Source organism: Cryptomeria japonica, chromosome 9 (assembly GCF_030272615.1).
Source record: "Cryptomeria japonica chromosome 9, Sugi_1.0, whole genome shotgun sequence".
Taxonomy (NCBI): Eukaryota; Viridiplantae; Streptophyta; class Pinopsida; order Cupressales; family Cupressaceae; genus Cryptomeria; species Cryptomeria japonica.
Window position 1 is genome coordinate 620,029,985 of NC_081413.1, and position 19,188 is coordinate 620,049,172.

Genomic DNA, 19,188 nt, shown 5'->3' on the forward strand with positions numbered 1-19,188 from the left:
CTAATGCATACTTACATGACAAATGTTGCCCTTGTGTATCCTAAACATTGGAGAGATCTTATCTGACTTGCCTAATCAAAGTGGTTGTTGTCCTAATATGAAATACTGAGTTCTACCCTTGCCTCTACATCAAACTTCTCACATCATGTTTCTTCAACAAAACACACTAATATGAATTGAGCCAACACCATGAGGATAGGGTCAAGTATCATGGAAACTAATCATAATATGTGAAGACGGGGTTCACACATAAGTGTTGGCTCTCAACAAGACTTGTCCTATTGGGTCAACACTCATTGATGGCCACAAGGCCAAATCAATGTATCTAGGCTTTGAACTCCTTACTCTAGGCATGGAGGACCCTACACAAGGTCTATGAACACTCACTTGGTATTACAATAGAAAGAGCATTCCTCTAGAACTTTGTTTATAATGCACACATCATTGGTAATCATTGTTATGATGGATGGTCTATTAGGACGGTAAATAAAATGCTTATTCTTTTTCCACCCTTTGAAACTGCAACAAGGTATTTGACTTGGCAGGGTCCCAACACACCACCTCAACAACAAATATTAGGAAATTAAACCTTATGCCTTCTCAATGCATTTTTTTTGTTTTTCACTACTTTTCTCAGTCTAATACATAGGGATATCAGACCTTTCATGGCATCATCACACGTGCCTTCCAATATGTAGTCCTTTCATATTTTAGGTGCCTACACACTATGTTATTGTTAAGTATTGATGTAGTCTTAAGACATCTCATGACTCCATTACATTTACACACTTGGGTTTACAAACACAACTCTGTCAAAATAAAAACAATATCACTAGTAAAACTATGATTGTGACAATCAATACCCTTAGGACAATCATAGAAATTTAATCTATTTCATTCGGGTTTGATCCACAAACCCTTCCAAAGGTTGCATAGGGTCCCCTCACCCCTCTCTCTATCATCAACCACTTCAAAATACCAACCGCTTGGTCTTCCCACCAAATTCTTCACTCTGACTGCCTTTTACTGTCTGATACATAGAGATATCAGACTGTCCTCGTGCCCAAACACATACCAAATCTAATTTGGAGCCCTGCACACAACATAATATGATACATAGCATGAACAAAGATCTTTCCACACATTTGGGTGAATTTATATGCATGGGAGACCAAAATATACATTATTTACTCCTCTCAGTAAACACTAGGTAGGGTTTTGACATTTTTTGGAAAAACTATGATATCTTCTTTAAAACACTATGAAATTCAATGCCACAAAAAGACAAAATGAAGTTAACTCTATAAATTTAAATCTTGTATTTATTTTTAATCGATGATTTCCTACATTGTTTGATCTGCCATCTTGTTAGAAATCTCATCTCTATTATGCTTTGATGGATGTCGCATCCTGTTACAAACCTTGCATTTTGGCACTGGCAAAAAGGATTTTAGCAAAGGTTGTAGCTTTTACATATACCAATTGTCATTCCATCTTGTGCATATGGATTTTACATGTAGAAGAAATAAATTTGATAAATAGGCCATATGTTGGATAATAAGTGAAGGATGTAAGTACTAAAGGTGTGGCACTAGTGGCTTTGGTACATGAAGGTTACTAGAGGTTGTGGAAGGAGAAATGGTGGAAGTTGGATCTATGGTAGAGGTGGGAGTAGATGTTATTTACGCATGAAAATATTAAGATAATACTCATAAAATAGCTAGGAATCCAACTTAAGGCATTCTATTTGTTAATAAATTTCTCTACCATTGAGCTATTGTCCCCTTTCTTACCATTTCATTGTTGGCTTGAGTGTAGATTATTTTCAACACCCATTATAAGACACACTATAGGTTCTTGGGGCTCCTAACCTAACCTAGCTTTGATAACATTTTGAGCTACTACTCATGGACTAGTTAGGTTACCAAGATATGACCTTCTATTTGGTGTTAGAATGTGATCTATGACTAAGTATTAGAGGATCTTACTAACTTAGGTATCATGTTTTTATGTGTCTCTGACATGACTCTTAGTAACTATATAAGGATCTTACTAGTCCTAGATATATGCCTTGTCTTTTTTATATGGCTCCTAGTGAGAATATATGAATCTTACTAGTTCTAAATGTCATAACTTTGTGTTTTGCATGCTCCATGTGTGTTACCAATGTTACTCATATTACTCACTTTGTACTTCCCTTTTATCTCAATATTGTAGATTGACAATATCATAAGTCTTGGGAGCTACCACCTTTCCACAATTGTAGTCATCTTGACTCTTCAATATCTTGGTGAAAGAATATTTGGTTTCTCCATATTTTCCCAAGAGTACATGAGCATAATTTCATACTCTTGCTAAGAGGGGGATAAATATTGCATCATAAGTTGTATCTCTTTATAAATATACACTAGGTTTGGACTCACCTTAGTGGTTGTGCCTTATTTATGCCTAATTATACATAGGTTTCAGAATGTTTCCATAAATTTGGTTCATTCCCTTATTCATGATGTTCCTCATGGCTCAATTTTCTAGGACTATGGTCTTGGGAACCCTTATTCATGGAAATTGGACCTAAAATTTGAAAGATGAATGTTGGATTCGCAAATAGTAGGAATTTCCTCCCCAAATTTGGACTTTTCCAAAAGTTCAATTTGAAAAGGTTTAAGCTGCATATAGATACAAGTCTATTTCTCATTTCAAACCCCTATAAACTCCAACCCACATCTACCAATTTTTCAATCAAGTAATTCAAATCAATTGAGCATAGATCTATAATCAAGGAACAAGGCATTCAAAGAAACAACTTTGTTACATCAGTTATGATCAACTACATTATGTTTTTCCATGATGAAAGTATACACTAACATGTTCTAGAAATATTAAAGCATTTCAAAATTGAGGTATATTTGTCAATTTTTTATTTATATATATGTTTGGAGCATATTAACACAAACTGTAATGTTATGAAGCTTCCTCTACTAGATACCTCCCTAGAACTAGTTCAAGATGACTCTCACGCAGATTTGTAAATGTGCAAGGAAACACAGATATGCCTAAGTATGAGAGCATAGTATAACTGTGGTATGTAGATGACAATGACAAGCCTTATGTATAGGTCTAAGGAAAAGAATTGTAAGCAACACATCACTTTGAAGCACACATTAAAAGAAGACATATAAAGGAATAGCTACACCAAGAAAATAGTGAATAAGAAGTAAACAAAGCCAAGTTTCATTGAAAATATAGTAAATATCTTCTAGGATAGTGTTAAGAGCAGACACAAAGCCTCCTGAAGAAGTCATGAGAAGTTGATACACAATGAGAACCAAATACACATGGCAAAGTACAAGTGATAACAGTCCTAGCCAAATTAATAATAGTGAGATCATGGGAAAAGATTTGAAATGTAAATCTTAATGACAACCCAACCAAAGAGAAAAAGTTAGGACAAAGCCTATATAAAAGAGATAGAAACAAAATAGTAACAAGTAGTCTAAAGCCTAGATAAAGGGTCTTATTCCAAAGATTAATAATTTCTACTGGACCATCCTCCAAAACAAAATTTTGACTTTAGACAACTTGAAGGTTAGAGGTTTTATCTTCCCTAATAGGTGTGCTTTATGTCTAGAGGAGGAAGAGTCTGTGGACCACTTGGCAATCCATTGTTCTTTCACTGTTTCAATTTGGGAAAGCTTTCTTAAAAAAATTTGTATGGAATGGGTTTTTCCTAACTCTATCCAAGATTTGTCCCATACTTGGAGTTATCATTGGTCTAATCCCACTTTGAGATCTTTGTGGAAGCTCTCTCTCCCTCACATCCTATGGGGGATTTGGAAAGAAATAAACAACCACATCTTCAGGGACACTTCTCTCACCCAGGCTGTTGTTTTTCAGAAAATTCAAAGGGCTATTGTGGAGAACATGAGGATCATTGGAGAACCATGCAATCATGTCAATTGCCTGGAAGCACACATCCTCAAATCCTGGAACCTGAAGAGTACTATTAGTATTGATTCTAAAAAAAGTAAGAGACTTGAATCTAAATAGAACTCTCCCCCTCATGGATGGCTCAAAATCAACTTTGACGGAGCTGCCAAAGGCAATCCTGGACCTGCGGGATGTGGTGCAATTCTCAGAGATGAATATGGCATTTGTAAGGAAATGGTAGTTGTTCCTATAGGTTGCCAAACTAACCACATGGTGAAAGCTATGGCTGCTCTCCAAGGCATCCTCATGGCTAAAAGCTGGAACTATCCCTATCTATGGATTGAGGGGGACTCTAATAATATCATTAAATGCCTTAAAGGAATTTCTAAGCCCTCATGGACTATCAACAACATTATAAAGGTTGATAGAGATCTCATTAACACCTTCGATAAATGTTTTATTTCCCACATTTGTCGTGAAGAAAATGGCCCTGTTGACTGGAAAGCCAATGTGGCGGTCACTCATGACAACATGGTTACTTGGAAGGGTGAAGAGGAACTCCTCAATGACGCCAGATCGATTATTTTCATGGATCGATATAACTGCACTCGAAAGATCTTAAATGGATTATATAATGATTAATAGCATTACTGGGAGGGCTATTACTACTTATTATTGTGTCAGTGCCATTAATGACAAGACAAATACCACCTTTTCCCATGCTTTCTGGGTCTCTGGGGTCACTTCGAGAAATTTCTTTCCTGTACCTTTCTGCAACTCTCAGTTTGTTTTGAGCTGTGAAACTATGGGAGGTAACAGGTGTCGCTATGAGCCCAGTAATTGTAAGGAGTGGAAACAAAAGGAGGAATTTTGGAGCATCTTGCAAAAGGGTGGGCTTACGAAGTATATGGAGAGACTCCATGGGAGGGATGCCATAGTCACTAATTTTTTCAGCAAAAATTGGAGGAAGGGTACCCTAAAGATGGGAGATCAAAATATCTCCATTGATGAAGACCTCATTGCTCAGGTGACGGGTCTCTGTAGGGAGGGAAGTAATTTCTACAGGGATAGAAAGCATAGCAAGGAGGCCATCGAGCAATACCTCTGAAAATACTAAGGAGAAGAAGCGCCTGGTTAAGCTTAGCAAGACCTACTACCCTCCCAGGGCTTTTGCAAAGCCTTGGAGGGAGGTTCTCTTTGCTATTATATGATATATTACCTTAGATGGCAGATTCACCAAAGTGTATGGCTACCATTTTGTGTTGGTATGATGAAAAAGTTAACATACCCTATTTCCTAATTTGTTCAATGAATGATACTATTAAAGCCCATAGAGAGAACCCTAAGGGAGACACAACCATGCACCAAGGTCTTATGGTTTTAATCTATGACCATTTAAAAGCTAATCAAATTGCTCACTCCCATCTTTCTATCTCTGATTCTGAGGAGGAAGGGTCAGATTCTGATTTTTCTATGGGTGATGAGTCTGAAAGTGATTCGAAAAGTGAGACAGAGGAGAGTCTGGAAGACTCTGAAGCTGAACTTGGTAAGAAAAGAAAATAGATGATCTTTAATCCGTCATCTTCTAAGGGAAAGAAAATTGCAAAGAGAAGGTCTTCCAAATTCACTCCTCGAAGGAGGAGGTCTCTGAGGACTCTGAAAAGGATGAATCTCCATCCCCTCGAAAAAAGAAAACTAAAACTTCCATTCAGAAAAGGAAAAAATAGAAAAGGCAGGGCAATTCTGAGTTGGAGTTAGAGGACAAAGTGCAGAGAAAGGATCCTGACGTGGACCAAAAAGTTGAGGAGGAGATTATGGGGGAAGGTTTTAACTAGAGTGTTGGTGGAAATATCGAATAGATCGATGGTGGAGATGTTCCCAATACTGAACAGGCCATGGCTAGTGAGAAAATCCCCCCTTCAAACCCTCCTACCGAGGGTTTGAAGGGTTTGTGGACACCCTCGACTGGCTCATAAACAGTCACAAGAAAGCTATGGAGGATAATAAGAAGCTGAGCCACAAGGTTCAAATTCTAGAGACAATCAGCATTGGTGAAGATAAATCCATGGCTGAATATATTGATGATTTGGGTAAAACTATTGCTAGAGCTAAAGAGATTAGGGACACCTTAAACCCAAGATTTGAGCAAGTGGAGAAGGCCCTGGAAAAGATAAAAACCAATGACAATACTACAGACCAGAGAATGGCAGACACTGACAACAAACTCAACAAAATTGAAACCTGCCTCAAAAGCATTGTTGAACAAAGCCATAACATTATGAAGGCCTCAGCTGACAACACCAAAGTTCTTATCAGTAAGCTGGAGAATGAGATAGAATCCCTTGAGCTAGAACCTAACATGGAGGGCATGGGAGATGTGTAAGGACCAAGAATGAGGACCAAAGGCAAGAAGAAGGAGAAAAATCCAAACAAGGAAATTGAAGAGCTCAAAGCTGCTTCGACAAATTATGAACTGTTGGTCATCAAAATAGCTGATCTTCTTAAGTCTCTGTAGTTGTTGCTAGTTGTCTAAGCCTTTTATCTAGTTTTATTCACTTTGTTGTTCCTTTCTTTTGTTGTCTGTTCGGTTTACTGGCCTTCTTGCCAGTCTTTTGTATGTTGTTTCATTGTTGGACTTGTTGTTCTTTGCTGATCTATCTTTTGCTCCTTTGTTAAAGGTTTTGGGTCCTTAAAACTTGTTTTTCATATTAATTAGAACAAGTAGTCTATACACAATAAGATAGATCAATCCATGGTATAAAGCATAGAACAACTAAAATCATGAACCTTAATATCATGAAGAGAAAACCCGAAAAGTTGATTTTGATAGTGAGATAAGTCATGAAGAATCCTCAAGTAGAGAGACTATATACTTTGCTAGTAAGGGGGCAACATATAGGAAAACACAGTAAAAAAGAGCCATCACTTTCATTGGAAACATAGTCAAAACGATAAAATCATTGTCAAATTATATACATAAAAGACTCAAACCAAATCTAAGAATAGAGATAAAGTAGTAAAATGGATGTTCACTATCAAACAGGAAAGAGAGCAGTCTCAAAACACCAAAACACTTTAGGATAATTGAACAGAAGACTTGGTCTGCAACTCTATCTTGTATTTTCAATGATGACAAAGGCTCTTGTAGAATTAATTGTGCATTGTATTTCCATCTTTGTTCTAATCCTTAGCTTTCAAGATCACCATGTTTTGGGTATGGGGTGATCATTGTTTTTTTCTCTCACTACTGCTATGGTACTCATTGATGTTGATATTGAACCCAAATCACAAGCCTAGGTTGTCCCTTTACTTCCTCTAGGACTGTGTAGGTCTTCATTATCATTGTGATCTTTGACTGTAAATGAAAATTTGTGTGTTGTAATCCTAAAGATTGTTTACACATACAATGAACTTCTTGTATTCCTCTCATGAGGACCTTTGGCTTGGCTATTCTATTTAATACTTTGTGATAGTCAAAATAAATGTGACTCCCATCTAAAACTATTTTAAATGTGATCTAGCATGGTGATGATCTCATTGTTTTATTTGAAGTTAATGATGAATGACAATCATTTTCATTGATAAGACTATTGTGATAACATGCACTTCACTTCACTATAAAATCTGACTTAGACTATCGTTTACTCCTTTTAATTCTTAATAATGGGTATATATCCCTGTGCTTTTGGCTGTTGTAACTTATAGCTACATTTTTTGTCTTCTAGGCCTAGAAAAATCTTGATGAAACTAATTATTTGGAAAGATGCATGTTGTGTTTGATCATGATTGTAATAATCAAGTCTCTTTAAATTAGATGCTTTATAGTATGCTCTCAGACTTAGGCATATCTTCTTCCTCTACTAGATACCTCCTTAGAACTAGTAAGCTCGTTCTTTGCTATGTATACATCCTAGTGCCATGGTAGGAGCAGGGTGGGAGAGAGAGAAAAGAGAAACAGAGGTCGATTGCCCTCCGGGGCGTATAGAATTCATGGTGGTGAAAGGGGAAGACTGAACATCGACAACCGAGGCATGGGGGCAACATTAAAAGACTTCTAATGATGTTGACCTAGGAATGGCAAAGCACGGGTAGTTGTGAAATACAGTGGATAGCTCAAGCAATGGGTGGGATGCAAGAAATTCCTCATATATGCAAATCAATGAATGAAGGTGAAGATTCAGCTACATCGAATGTTGAAGATTCTACTCAAGCAATTCCATAATATTATGCAAATCTGAAATTCCTCATGCAAATATTATGCAAATCTGAAGATTCGATGAATGAAGGTGAAGATTCAGAAATTCCTCATATTATGCAAATGAAGGTGAAGATTCTACCTCGAATGGTGAGTGTGTTATTTGATCTTTCTAGGGGTTGAGCTCGACACGGAAGCCTACGTGGGATTACAAATGTCACAAATGACTTGCCCTCTTTTTTTTTTAAAGTATAATGCCCGTTGTCATCGCAATTTTGATGAACACGGACACTTTTTTGAAAAAAAAACAAATTTCATTGCTAATGTCTTCTCTGTTGAAACCAAATGTGAAATTATCATCGAAATTCAGATGAATTCGTGCATTTCTTAAAAAAAAATCAAATTCGGTCACAATATACCTTCTCCGTCGGAAACCTCCATCGAAATTATAGACCAAATGTATTAGTGCTCGTGAGAGTTTATATTTCATCTTCGTAGTGATATATAGTGGGTCATCAAGTGCATCAATAGTCTCCCTAGGATCAAAGGTAATGCATAGGTCCTTAGGAGGTGTAGGTTCATCAACAAGATTCAACACATTGTTAGACTCAAGGCCAAGATCATTGGGAGAAAATGCAAGGTGCTCACACTAAACCACATTAGTAGGATGGGAAGGTAAAAGATTAGTCAATATTTGGAGGTTTTGGTTAAGAGGAGCTATAGATTTGTTTCCTTTCACATTTACACCAGCTACAGATATGGTATTGTTATAAATAAAGTCTTGAATCCTACTCCTTAAGGAATAACAATTTTCAGTGTCATGACCAGGTTGACGATGATATTGGCAAAAATATTTGGGATCATTATAAGGTGGAAAAGGTTTGGATGTATCAATTGGATTGATGGGAGGAAGTTTCAACACATTTTTGTTCAACAATTGTATCATAATGCTATGCAAAGATTCAAAAAGAGGAGTAAATTATTTTCTAAAATATTTGAACAAATGAGGCACACTTGATGTTGTAGTTGCTACTTGGGTATTGTTGTTGTCATTGAACTTTATGTTTCCCTTATTCAATTTAAACTTTGCAAAATATTTTTGAGCACTTTCATTCTTATCAACTAGAGCCATTGAAGGAGATTGTTCAAATTGACTCACTTGAAGATGATAATTATAAAGCATTGCACACAACTACATAAAGAAAGTAAACTCAAAAAAGAGAAGCTTATCCCTAATGTATTTTTGTAAATTAGATATAAAAATTCTTTGAACATCTTGGTCAGACATAGGATAAGAAATTTGAGAATGCAAATTTTTATATCTACCAATAAAACTAGTCACTTTTTCTTTAACACCTTGCTTACAATGAATCAAATCAATCAAAGTAATATTAAGACCAATATTATTATAAATTTGTTGAATAAAAGAATTAGCTAATTGTTGAAATGATGTAATAGAATAAGGAGGCAAATAACAATACCATTGCAAAGCTTTATCCCTGAATGTTCAAGTAAATAATTTATCCATAAGCCTTTGATCATGAGAAAAGTCACTACACAAAGTTTGAAATATTTTCACATGAGTCAAGAGATCACTTTTTTCATAATAAAGCTCCAATTGGGGGACATCCAAATGCTTAGGAGGGACGACATGAACAATGTTATCAGATAATGGGCTTGCTACATCAAATATGGGAACATCAAACTTGAATTGTATCATGGAAGCTAGTTGTTGTTGCAAGGATGAAACATTTTGGGATAAGTTATTGATGGTAGCTTCAATGGATGGATTGCAATTTGAAATATTAGATTGAGATGGAGTAACATTGTTCTATGAAGGTTGAGGTTGAGAATAAGGAGGTGGAACACTATGATATGCAAGTATGGGAGATGATTGGGTCACAAATGGAAGACTAACAGAAGGAGGTATGAAAGAGTTTTGATTAGAAAAGTTGCCCTCTTGACTAACATGTGTAGGATTAACATTTTGTGTCGAAGTAGTCATGATTGAAAATGTGAATGTAGGAATACTAGGCATAGATGCAGCCATAGGAATAGAATAATTAACTTGATTAGGATCTTGAGTGTAACCAAGGAATTTGGCATAACTTTTCGTAGGAATGATATTAGTATCAATAATATGAGGAACGCAAGACAACAAATTAACACCAATTTTATCACTTTGAACCATTATTTTTAATCCTTCAATCAATGGGATTGTCTCACTTTTTGCGTATTGTTGACTCATCCATTCTTGAATACTTTCAAATTCATTGTCAATCTTATCCAATTGATCAATGGAAACCCTAATTAGTGATTCATCCACATCACAAGAATTATGGAAAGAATGGCGATAAATGGCATCATTTGTTGGATTAGAGGAACAACCAACATTATCATGAAACAAGTTATCCAAATTAGGCACCATATCCTTGGTAATTAAACCTTGGGAAGCCTTAATTCTACAACTTTTTCTCACGAGAATATTGAACGTAGGACTAATGGTACTAAAACTCATGCACAAAGGAGGGAAACTTGAATTTGAAATTTGAATATTGTGATTAAAACAATGCAACATTTTGTAAAAGCGATTGATTAACCAATTAATTAAGCAATTTGATTTGTGAATTTGAAAGATAAATTCATCTAAAATATAGCATAGTATATTATAAAGATTAGATCTGAAAATTGATTTGAAAAATTATGCAACCCACAAGTAAATTTAAGAATTATAAATTAGGGCTTTTGTAAATTCAACCACTAAATTTATGTAATTCAAATGAAAATCAGATCTATGAGTTCAAATTTGAATTTGAAATTACATGAATAATCAAATCTGAAAATAATTAATCCAAATTAGACAACCCACAAGCTCAATTTTAGATTTAAAAATTAGGGTTTTTGTGAATTTAACCTCTATTTTTTTGAAATTCAATTATAAATTAAACTTGTAAATGTAAATTTGAATCTGAAATGCATAAACACTTAGATCTAAGAACATAAATCAGAAAATTAAAGTGTAAGATGTTGGGTCACCAAAATGTGATGGTGGAAAATTAGGGTTTCCACAATTAGATATATGAAAACCACTAATTTTAGGCTTAGGTACTACCACATTAAAAGAGGGGTGAACCGAATAGATATATCCACAAATCAACAAGGATTAGGTTGAGAATTATTATTAGATTCACCTCATTTTGTTTTTTATCATCCTCTTTTAAGTTGAATAGTGAAAATAATGAAATTAGGGTAAATGTGCTAGAATTAAAGTAAATAAGCATAAACAATGAGCTACAACTGTCAGATCGAGCCACCAACCTAGATCTAAGCAATCTAAGAATGTTAAGATCTATTCTCAGAAGGAGCTCTTGAAATGTCAAGACCATTATGCTTGTCACTCTCGTCCTCCGCACTTTTCACCGTCCAAAGGGGATCCTGTTCGTCTCTTCGAATAAAGCCAATCCTAAGAATCTCATCTTCATACATGTTCCTATGCATAGTAGAGAAGAGAAATAGGTTGGGAATAGGGGTTTGCCTTAGGTGAAACACCTATTTTGGAATTAACCATGAAATAGAAATGAAATATAATTGAATTGTTGTAATGAAAGTGATCTCCTTTTGAGGTAAATGTTAAATAATGTTTGAAACACTAATGATATAATTTTTTATGGAATTTTTTTTGTCTCCACAAGGAATTAGATTTTCATGCAGTCTTCATAAACATAGAACATGAATGTCGACTCCAATGCTTGAAAGAAGACTAATTGCTTGCTCACTTGAATTCCAATGCTTGATTCCTTGAATGAATTGATCGAATATGATTTTTAGTTATCAAAATGAGAGGGGTAGACCTGCTTATACTTGCTTGTCAAAAAACAACTTAATTTTATTGCATGAGCCGACGCGGGATCTAGGTTCCCACCCAAATGATGTTACAAGGTGAAGATTCCCTCATTAGAAGAGTATCATCAATTAATTAAAAATGAGAGGTTGGCACCACATCCCTAACAATTTTAACCCCCTTCCAAAGACCACTAACTTTTTTCTTTGTGATCAGCTTGCCAAAAATTTCTGCAATGATGATAAAAACAAAGGAAGAGATTGAATCACCCTACTGTAAACCCAAAGGAGCTTGAAAGAAACCTTGGGGGCTGCCATTGACCAGAATTTGGGGAGCAAATGCAACATCTAACCCAAGAGATCCACTCCAAACTAGATCCAATACATTCTAATACTTTTAAAATCAAAGTTTTATCCACATGATCATAGGCCTTACTAATGTCCAATTTTACAAAGAGTTAATAAGTATTGGCTTTCCTTCTAGAATGTGCAGCCTCATGAGCAATGATGGTATCTTCAACAATTGATCTGCTTGACATAAACCCACTTTGATCTTCGAAAATAATTGAGCCCAAGATCCTTTTTAATATATTTACCATCACTTTGGAGATCACCTTGTAAATTATATTAATATTTAACCATGAGCTAATATAATATAAATAAAAATATATTTTATATTTGCATTACATATTACTAAATCTATATAATATAATAATATAATATTAGGGTTAAAAATAATAATTATAAATAAATTATTAACAATAAAATTACATAAAATATATATTATTATAATGAGATATATCAACAAAGATATAAAAAGATATATAGTAATAATAATAATAATAATTAGAATATTATTATTTTTTATTGGTAATGCATGACCAAAGCCGCAGATTTTTTTTTATTAATAACTACATAAAAGTGCATAAATGGCCAACTATCACCATAGCACAGATATTGCATCTACCAACAATTTAGATGCCAAACTGCAACTTACTAGTTTTTGATGCCATTATCAAAAACACAAACTACTCTACTATTGAAGATAGTAGACAACTCACCCCATATAATGAAGAGCAAATTATGTTGCACTAACAAAGACCTTGATCTTAAAGTCAAGCCAACCCATTTGGTTGTGTTATTGATATAATTATTCCTATTTTTTGAGGATCTCAAAGTCATTCAATGTCGCATGTTGTGTTTCCTAGTCTCTTCTTCTATCCACCCTTCCCATCTATATTGCCACACTCACCTTCTTCATTTACCACTTCCCCATCACCTCAGAGACCACCACCTACATAGAAGAACCTACATGTACTGAACTCTTTAGGACAAGGGCCCCATGCTCAATTGGGAAATCCCACACAATGGGTTCCTTTGAAAGTGAGTCTGATGAAGGCTCAAAGTATGCACACAAGGTGGTGAGGAGTCTATGTTATCTTTCAAAGAATTTTGAGAGTAATCGGGCTCCTTGAGGGTATTCAGAGGAATAACATAGTGTTGATCTTCAACTCCAATCCACCATGTTGGTTTTCCCATAGCTTGAGACCTCAAATCCCACTGCATCTGACATTGGGAACAAGAGTGTTATCTAGAAAAGCATATCTTAAATATGAAAACTATCTTTTCATAATCAACAAGTTATTTCCAATGGCTACTTCCCACCTTCAATAATATTTCGATACAAATATCGTTAGCTAAATCCAATTTAACACAAATTCGAGCATACTTGGAATTTTGGTAGTTGCTTGTCTCTTTGGAGAGATAATGATGCCTTCCTAGTGTATGGGAAGATACGGTAGCCTCACCCACAGAAAGGTAACGATGAATGTAAACATGTTTACATTAGTTCCAAGCCATGTTTTAATAATACAACTTTCTAAAAAGGTTGACTCTCATTTTATTTTTGCTCAAGGTGTTTAGCTTGCAAAAGGCACCACTTGGCTAATGGGTGAAAGTATGAGGAGGGCTATGTTTTAACTTTTGAAAAAATAAATGTGAGGTTCCCACATGTACTCTCACCTTCTTTTTTGTCAAGGTCTTTTACTTCTAAGAATGTTTCTTGAAGACCTCCACGTGGCTATCCTATGGGATTTCTAGAGCAATAGGGAGAAAAGGAGTTTTCAAAGGTCTACCAAGATGCCACATGTCCAGATCAAAAAGAGACCAAATGATATCAATTACTCTAATGTTAAGATATTACATCTATCACAAGGGATCGACAATTGTAGATAGTACTCATTCAGCTAGAAAGAATTACATCACTAGTCGTTACAACAATGAGAGTGGATATGCACAGAAGTTGTTTTCATTATGTACATGCATATAGGGTTGATGATGATGATTGAGCTATTAAAAAGGAAATTTTTATAACAATCGCCATGATTTTTTTTGACACTCAGTGAATATGTAAAAAAAGAAATAGTTTTGACCATCAATTATAGTTAATGTTCAAGATCTTTAAAGGGCCTATAAGTTTCTTGTTTAGGGGAGTTATTTGATCATTACTATAAGTTTAATTGAAGACTCTATTAATATACTCAGACTTTAGTTTTATTCATATGTGAAGAAGACACATCAAAGTGTGCATAGTTCGCTTCTCTGTGTGCTCTTTCTTTATGAATGTTTAAAATTCTATGTCATGATTGAGTTGATAATTGATCTTTCTTTCTGACTCTTATGATTTTATTTTTGACATAATCGACCGGATCATGTATTGTTACACTCTTTTAGGCACTTATTATGAATACTTTGATGTCATATCATGTCAACTCAATGAACTAGAAATCCTTTCAATGTTACCAACTCAAAGTAGTGAGAGAATAAGCATTTCTATCAACCCTTAATTGGTGCCCTCACAGAAAGATTTGAATACTTAGTCTCGTGTTTGCATGGCCTTGTACCCTTTATTCTTTTTCTAATAATGAAGAGGTAGTGGTATTCTGTGCTTATATTAGAAATGTTGTATTTAATATTTTCTCTCAAAATATTTGAGTTATTGCAAATGTTTCGACATATCACCTTAGTTATAGATGTTATTTTGTATTTTCTTCTAGTCCCTTTTCCTAAAAAGAAAGAATGAAGAGTCAACTTTTAAAATCCTGGAGGTCGTTTAGTGGATTGCACTTAGTCCCCCAACCACTAAAATTCCCATAATATTTGCTACTTTCCTTAACAAAATTTAGGATTAACAGTTCTTTTTCTAGCACGCCCAGTGGGAGAGACTCCTCTAAATATAAGTAGGTGTATGAGTCATAGACCAGTCACTAGGTCGCAAGATGCTTGCAATATGAGCTTATTTCTCCCTCCATTAGTGAAGATCTCTTGGTCGAGATCCACTACATCGGGTATGACTCGATCTCAAGCCCAATTACAAGCTCAAATGGCCCTCTAGGGACAACTCCAAAACTTTGTTAACTAGGATAGTAGTGCAGTCCTCTCATTCGTTCAACTTTGCCTAACCAATGGGATCTTATTCCTACCTAGATAATCTAAAATATTTTCCTAAATTTAGTGCTGAGGAGGGAAAAACCCCTGCAAAACATTTATAATTTGTGGTTGATGTATGTAGAATACATTTTTTAATAGAGCAAAATGTAGCATTAAGACTATTGGTGATCTACTTTAAAGGAAAAACTCTTCATTGGTAAAGGTCTTTACCCCCTAATTCTATTGGAGATTTAGATGCTCTTTGGAATATTTTCTTTGTATGTTTCACCAAAAAAGGGGATCATTCTTCTCTATTACATTAGCTGATAAAGATCAAGCGGGCTCCACAAGAGGCAGTCTTTGATTTCAATACAAGGTTCCAAAAGACCTGGCAAAGAATGCCAGTGACTATTGACCCACTGATTGATATGTATTTTGTGTTCTATTTGAAAGCTTTTAATTTTGCTATTGAAATGATGATTCAATCACTTAGAAGGAATTCATTACCTCATGCATATGAGTTGGTGGCATGGGCAAAAAATGGCCTAATAGATGTCAGAAAACTCCTTCCAAGGCCACCTATGCCCAACTTCCAAGAATCCATTACCTGAGCACAAGGAGACTCTAAGCTGAGCACATCCACACCTCCCCAATCATATATATATATATGTGTGTGTGTGTGTGTGTGTGTGTGTGTGTGTGTGTGTGTGTGTGTGTGTGTGTGTGTGGATGTGCTCACAAGGAGACTCTATGCTGAGCACATCCACACCTCCCCAGTCATATATATATATATATATAATGTGCTCGACATAGAGTCTCCTTTTGTGTGTGTGTGTGTGTTCCTGTTGGTTAATAGATTTTGCCCTTCTTTAATTTTGTAGTGAATGACTAATGTATGTCCTCATTGAAAAGAAAAAGAAAACCAACAGTTGGGTGAACCGATTATTGGGTTACCCTCTGCATAAGGGTACAACTCCCCGTATGATATTCAATGAATTTTAAAACAAAAACTAAACATTGATTCCACTTTTAACCAGAAAGCGAGAAAGGCATTATGTATTCATTCATCAACACAATATGAATGCTACTAAAGATGAATACCTATATAGGAAAATCTCATAGACTTCACAATCAAATCAATTATATTTTGTGAACATACCCTTTCTAACAGAATCAAAATGTCTTGGACTCTGATCGAGTCTCTATCATGCCTCAAAGGACCAGGGGGATCAGAATGCCCAAGCAAAGAGATAACAGTAGATTTTATGAGATAGAATCATTCACAAACTTCTTTACTCATACAAATAAATGAATAATCAAGAAGCACATAAAATAAATCCCAACAAAGATCCACTTTCACATTCAAACACACAGATTTGAAGATTGTAGAAAAAGTATCATTTCATTCACAGATAAAATTTCTTCATTGAAAATATATAACATATTGAAAGAAAACCAAGTCTGCTTAATCCATCTGAAAGTTTTTGGGACACTTGAAATAGCTTGCTTAGTTACATAAATAGCCTCCAGGCTTATAGTTTTTGAAAAGTAACAAGAACTAAATTTTAACTCTATTCAAGAGTTAAAGAAATTGTCCTCTCTATAACTAACATAACTAAAAAAATGACCGACCAAGAGGCACGAACAGGGTGACAATTCATTGGTGGCATGATCAAGATTCTAACGCAGCCGAAGAATTTGCTTTCTTATCCTGCTTTACTGAGGCGCTACGAATGTTCTGCTACTCCAGATGTTTCATCAAGAAGTTGAGGACAAAAGGATAATGAGGAAGCCCAATATGTATAATGTGTTGTTTTGAGACCTCTTTGTCCTTGCTAACCTGCAAGACTTTTATCTTATGTGCTTCCAGATGATCAAAAAAAACTGTCAACATGGATTCAATCTTTGCTATTTGAGAGAAATCATTAGTAGTCAGGGATTTCATCTCTTTGACGAGATGCACTCTTTCCTTGAAGGCTTTGATTATTTTCGTTGAATCTTCCATAGTCTATCCATCATCTTTCAAAAGTTGTATATCAATGCACTTCAGATATTTTTACATTATGTTAACAAGATGTTTTAACTCCTTAAGAAATTTGATGGACTCTTCATGGACTTGTTTGATGATTGAGTTCCTCCATTCAATATTTTTCTTTGCCACATATAGCACATTATCATCTAAACCATCCACAGGCTTCTCGACAAGAAATTTCATAACTCCAAACTTTTGCACATCATTCATTTGTGTCAATATCACTACCCATTTATTCTTTTCTTTCTCGCATGCTAAGGGTTCCAATTTCAACTCCTTAATTACAACCACGGCATCTCCAAATACTTTTATCAGATTATCAATGTAATTTGTGCCTTGTTGTGCTATGGACTCAAGCCATTTATCAAAAATTTCAGCTATCATGCATTTCCTTTGAACTTGATCTAGTAGCTTCAAGTTCACTGGTGATTTCAGATCAAAATATAGTGACATTTCTGATAGAGGCTGGGGATTCGAGCTATGTATGGCATTAATTTATTCCGCCATTTGTCTGACAATATTATTGAACTCTTGTTTGTCCTTTTCATCCTTCCAAGTTCTGGATATCATCCTTTTGGAAGAGGACTCCAAATGCTTGGCGTCCACAGACCTTGAAGCAAATCCTAGATCAACCTTTTCGACAACATAATATTTTTTAGTGACATTTTATGCATCTTTATCTGAGATGGGCCTAGCCACTTCTGCTACCCAGTGCCCTATGTTATCATCAATATATAGCATAGCCTTCCTTTTAAGCTTTTTGGACTTAGATGTTTTCCCAAGGTATTTTCTAACCATGTCTTCAATGGGAATGGTGATGGGAACCACACTGAGTTTTTTGCTAATAGAAGTCTCTAGCCATCTAGGACCACTAGAGGAACTTTGGGTGGAGGCATCTAATAGCTTGGAGAAACAACAATGTTCATGGTGCCTATTGGGTCCTATTCTTCTTCAAGTTCTTTTTCCTTGTCTATATCTTGAACTGGGGGATCATTTGGCACCTATTCATCCATGGTTACCTGAGTCTCTTTGCCTGAGTCTAGGCCAACAACAATCTGGTCCACCGTAGGTTTCCTTCTTTCTATTTTTCTCTTAGAGTGTGTGACTCGAGCTAGCGAGGCATTCAATGGATATTTCTTTGACCTTTTACTCCCAACTTCTTTGGGCTTTCATCTTGTGGCACCTGCATTATCAACAATCACATTAGAGGAAGAACTGGGAAACTGAGTAGCAGCATGAAGTTGACCAATTGTTTCCACTTTAGGAGCAAATCTACGGTCCCTCAACCACTTCTTTGGTCTCCTTATGACATTAAAGGACTTAGTCTGAATAATTTCTTTCTCTCTTCTGTCTCAAATGATTTCAGGAATTGCTTGCCCTTGAACTCTCTCATTGAGCTCAAGATCCAACACATCTTCACTCTCTTGCTCTCCTACTCCTGAAATATTTATTGACAATCCCATTGTAACTATTTGTTACAAGGTGAGCCTTGACCACAATCCTCTTCTGACCTCCAATTCATCATAACAATTTTCCCAATAGTCTTCTAATTGGGGTTCATGATGGAAAACTGCATCAACATTCAAATGCCCAATTGCATATCCTCTACTGTCAAACTTACATCTAGCAACGTAGGGATGCAAGTTCAATTTATTGAATTCTAGTTCTAGGTTCAGAGCATCGGAAACAGATTTCCAACTGTAATGGCCAAGTTCAACTAGAAAAGCTACCCCAGACTTACCTTTTTCCTTTAATTTTTTATCTA